This window comes from Bidens hawaiensis, unplaced genomic scaffold (genome assembly GCF_021521415.1).
Source record: "Bidens hawaiensis isolate Kalapana, Puna unplaced genomic scaffold, B.hawaiensis_p1.1 tig00044078_1, whole genome shotgun sequence".
In the NCBI taxonomy this organism is placed as follows: domain Eukaryota; kingdom Viridiplantae; phylum Streptophyta; class Magnoliopsida; order Asterales; family Asteraceae; genus Bidens; species Bidens hawaiensis.
Window position 1 is genome coordinate 13719 of NW_027497809.1, and position 5596 is coordinate 19314.

The window sequence follows — 5596 nt, forward strand, 5'->3', positions numbered from 1 at the left end:
ATAAATTGAGCCCATTTAATCCCATTGATGAAGTTTTATATGTATAATATATAAATAACATAATGATGAAAATTATTCAAAGACAGGTGATTTGTACTTTACACCTGTCATGTTACACATAATTATACAACAAAAATATGAATAATTAATTAATGGATAAGTGATTAAGTGCAGTCTATGCTTTATGAGGATTAAACCTCTAGAATTGTTTAGTTTAATTGATCCCTAGAAGTCAGAATTGAAAAGTTTATTTAATATCCACAGTAGGTCTATCATTTCATCATGAACAAATCCAGATCATACTTTGTGATTATTTTAACTATGTTTTGTTATTATGTTTCATTATAGTGTTCTACTTTTTCTATTCATATTTGCCTAAAAAGATTAATAAAAAAAGGCATCATGTTAATGACAAATTATTAGCAGAAACACTTATACATGATTACTGTAGTGTGAAAGATTAATTATAGCGCGCTATTTCATGCAGATTTGCGTTAGACCTAACGAAATCTAGGGCTTCAGACGACGTAAAAAGTTTATAAAAAAAGACCAATTGGAAATAAATAATCTCACCTTTTGTGTATTGGCCGATAATGATCCTATCTTTAAAAATCCATGCCAACGGTCCAACCTTTCGACTATTTTTCTCTCAATGAACCTCCGTTGAGAAACACTTAACGTCGTCAAGTTTTTTTTTTCCGAATTTCACACCAATTTTTTAGGGCTTTTGATCTGAAAAAGAATACGAGTCGACCAATGTAAACCTTATCCCAAAACGGTGATCCAAACGATGAAACAGTGTTTTAATTCGGGTATTTGAATTTCCAATTAACAAAAATCAAGCTATTTGAATCACCGTTTTGAGAAAAGTTTTACATCAGTCGACTCGTATCTTTCTTCCGATCAAAAGCCCTGAAACATCGGTTAATTTGAAATTCGGAAAAACACTTAAGAACGTTAAGTGTTTTTTAAATGGACATCCATTGAGAGGAAAAATAGTTAAAAGGTTGGACCGTTGACAAATATTTTTAAAGATGAGATTATTATCGGCCAATACACAAGATGTGAGATTAGGTATTTCAAATTTGCCTAAAGTCAAATATAGTACTGGCAATTTTTCAAGTTCTATATCTTTCCTTAGATTACTTGCTAAGTACTCTAAATTGCAATTCGGTCTTGTGCATAAGTTAAGATGACATTGCACTTATAATTCAAACTAAAACTGTTTAAAATAGATAATGACACTGTTCAACTTACATTTTACAATCACAAGCTTATAAACAAGCTAATTTCCTAACTTATATTTTTGTTAAACCATAGGATTGAATTGAATAGTTACGTTACGAAACATATGCTTAAATTGAGCTCAACACAAGTTTGTCATGGCACAATGTAAAACCGAGCTCAATACTAATTGGCGACAACAATTTATTACTAATTATCTACAGTTTTGTAATTTAAACTTAAATTTCAGAATTCATAACAATTTTTTAATTTCTAGTATTTACAATATGTTTTTAACTAGTAAGAGATACTGTTTGTGTCGCAGCATGGTATTGAACAGAGAAACATAGACAAAAGGCACGTGACAACGGTATATTATATATCATGAAAAAGTTACGTCGTTGTAAAAATGAACGTCAAGAAATGGTAAAACAAACTTTAAAAATGGCTAACAACACTATGTATTTTTTTATTCGTATGGCTTGATTATAGTATTGAACGTCATGTTGTCGTTGGCATTATTTTATTTAGTTTATACCTTTCTTATATGTTTATTTTTGTTAAACATATAAAAACAGAGACAAAATTAAAAACAAACTAAAAAAAGAAATGTCAAAATGTCAATTGCACATTTTTCACTCACAATTCAAGTACGGTAATTGTTGTACATATTATCCAAGCGAAAATACCATCGATTAAAATTCAAAGGTACGTTAGTAATCCATTAGTAATATATACGCTAATCATGGTAACAAAGTCAAAGTGTGAGGTCGGGAAACTTGTCGATAAGCGTCACTAAAGCTGTTTGTCAGTAATCCGTTGGTATTAACCATCAGACATCAAGTTACCTACAACTAAATTTCCAACGAAAATCACTATTCACCTAGGATCTTTGTTGAGGACCCTCTTTACCGAGGTCCTTTTTTTTTTGACAAAACCGTCCTATTGGTAATACTCATTAGTTTTTATTGTATTGAGTGGTGAGTAGTGATATATATGTGGAACTAGTGAAAGGAACATGATTGTAGCATGCACCTAAGGCAATATTTACTTCATGTGTGTGAGTGAATACCACCTCATATCCACCTCCACCACTCACACACAAGACACTAAAAATAGTTAAATGCTCCTGTTAATCTCCCTCATGTTTCTAGAGAGTTCTTAGTGCTCTACATTGACTTTGATTTTTTAGGGTGAAGACAAATAGACAATTAAGGCTTTCAAAAAGATATATTTGACTTTCTCATGTGTTATAATCATTCATCTGCACTTGATAACATGCAATTGATGGATTTAGATGCCAAACCTAGTTGACAAGCAAAAGCTATGATTGCTTTAAATTTCTTTTTTGCATGGTTAATTTTACCTTTTAAGCATGATTTGCAGGCATTATTGTATAATATGTTTGTCTCTAAAACTTAAAAAAGGTAAAAGAGAATCCGGGATGCTTGGGATTTGCTAATATATATATTACAAGCTAATTTTGCTTATGTTTATGAACAGAAATTGATAACCAACTTCAATCAAATAAAGAATAATTGGTTTCAAATAATCGATCTCGAGTTTTTTTAACCATGACAACGATTATCAAAAATCCACGTGACCGTATACAACAGGATCAGGAAGCAAATCTCAAGTTACTTAAACTTGTACTATAATTGTAAAAAATAAAAATAAAAGAAACAAGAGACAAACTACAATCCAACCCCCCCCCCCCCCCCCAACCCCAACCCCCTTTTCCTTATAATAAATTGGCATTTAAAGTCCAACTAGCTTACATGTCTATTAGCATGATCTTTATGCAAACAAGTTACAAAAAAGTATATCAGCGGACTAATTTTTTTTACATTGAAAAAATTATGTTATTTAATTTCTAGTGAATTATTAAATTGTTGATGCATTAATTAACATAAAATTGCCTATATAACGCGGGGAAATAATACATGCAACAATATTTAACTAGGATAGTTTGCTTGAAAGGGTAAATTAACATGCGTTTTTTGTATTTATCTAAAAAAATATAATAAAAGGGTATATATTAGTTACCCTTTCACCTTAATTAATTATCCATTGTTGTTTGCTATAGGGATCAATGGTCACCAATCGTTATGTTACTGTATTGCGTTCCAGTTAGTTGTTCAATAATGTAACCAAAAGATGTTTTAATGGTACAATATATGTTCTTTAGCATCCATTTATAAACTCAGTTTCATCTTTATCTATGAATATTACCATAAGCTTAACCTAGCTTCTTGATTATAAGAGATTAATAAATTGCAAGCATTTAATATTTTTATGGATGATCTAGATGACTAGCTAGATGGTATTTCGTATATGTATAAATACGTACAAAAACATAATGTACTCTAGTAATTAAATACCAATTGAATCTATAGACCTGGATATATGAATATCCTATCCCATAATTTCCAGTAAAACCCAATTGTGCCAACTACTTGCACACAAAAATCCATGTCAACTAACACTACATCATATGTCATATCATATCGTAAAGCATATCATATGATACGTTTTAACTTATCATGTTGATCAAAGCGATCAACTTGAGATCGATTATACTTGACTACTTTAAAGTTCTTTAGTAGGATTGGTTTTGCTATTCAAAATGGGGTAGCGGCGCAGCTTGTTACCCGCTTACCTGCCTCTCTATTGTAATTGGATCATTTTATTGGTCAATTATAAACAATGAAAATCTTTAAAAAAAATAAAGATCTTCATATCTACAAGAACTATGGATCAAGAATTTCGCTGGTGAAAGTATGAGTAGTGAACCCTGTCCTTTAATTCATTTGTGATTGCAAATTTCCTAACTTGATTTGTCATCTATTAGTTTTGGACTACTAGCTGTCAAACAGGAAAAAAAAATTTAGATAACAGAACACATTTTATTTACAAAATCAAAATGAACAAAGTTGAGCACAAACATTACAATTTACAACAAAACATGAAATTCATTTATAAAATGATAACTTTGCTTGATCTTACAAGATACATCACATAACAAACCTGATATATATACACACACAGGCACACAATACCCAACCAATAACAAGATGTCACCATATAAAAAAGCCACCTTTTTAAAACCCTCACTTTTTGAAGCACACTTCAAACCCTAATTAGGTTATGAGAAACCACCCATAAATATTTAAAACTCTTTAATAAGTTGATCTCAATCGTGCTGTGGCGGTTTTGGGGTGTGATTTTTGTTTGCTCCTGGTCCCGGATAGTCGGTTTTCTCCAAATCCATCCTCTCACTCATGAATTCATCTTCAAGAAATGTAGTCTCTTCCATGATTATCATCTTTTTAATCCATTAAAAAAAATTTAAATAACTAACAGGTGCTCAAGATTCTATCTTTATCATATAACTCTTGTTTAAATGCACAAATTTACACAAAACATATATAGAATGTACCTGGTCTTTATTGTCCCCAGATGCCAAGCTTTCAAATTTCTCAAGCAACAATTGTCTATGAACCTTTCCTGTCAAAACTTAATATATGACTTGTATGACGCGGGTATAAGGGTATTGTTGGAATGGAAGCAATCAAGTGACTCAATAACTCGTGCTTAAAATCAAAAGCTTAGGAACTGAATGGTTAGGTAAGAATCTCAAATGTGTCCTTTTACAATATTTAAAACTCGAAAAACTAACCGAACAACAAACCCTAGCCAGATGTCAACTTATATATAGGAAACAAAAATATGATCTTGATCTTCATGTATCAGTGTATCAATGTAGAGTTAGGATGCATGTAACACATATAACAAAATGATGCATGCATCATGTGTACAAAAAATTAATCTTGGAAAGATACCTGATGTTGTGATAGCATTAGCCATGAACAGAAGGTGAGAAAAACCAAGGAGTGTCACAATTAGATAAAAGCCTTTAGCTGCCATCTTTGAAAATATTGCTCAAGCACTTCCCTTAAATATTGGGGTTATATAAAGGCTTATAATGCTAGCTCTCAGTTTCTTCACTATTTATAGATCACATGACATCTCTTTCATTTGTGGGTGGAGACACAAACACACACCAAGTGAGGGAGAAATCATTTAGAAGGTAGTGGTGGACACAAGATATATTTTTGTACATTGTTCAAATTATTATTATTATTAGAGATAGCAGTATATGTGTAGGTCATACAAGTATTTATTTTCTACTCTCACATATATATGTCAGATAAGTGTATATAACATGATTTCTTTTGTACCAAATGTTGTTAAAACTACAGGCAAAAAATAAAAATAAAAATAAAACACCTTAATTAGTTTATTATCATTATTTTTTTATCTAGTCATTGAAATTGTTTTCTCTTTTCAAATTTTGAACAACATATGCAAT

General features: G+C 30.9%; 1 long non-coding RNA gene across 1 annotated transcript; it reads right to left on the bottom strand.

The window, feature by feature from the left end:
* Positions 1-4220: 4220 nt before the first annotated feature.
* LOC143594699 (uncharacterized) lies at positions 4221-5327 on the bottom strand. The gene is made up of 3 exons (XR_013146382.1): positions 5067-5327; positions 4664-4731; positions 4221-4549 (listed from the first exon to the last, which is right to left on the bottom strand). It is a non-coding gene; the product is annotated as an uncharacterized LOC143594699 (long non-coding RNA).
* Between the last annotated feature and the right edge of the window lie 269 nt (positions 5328-5596).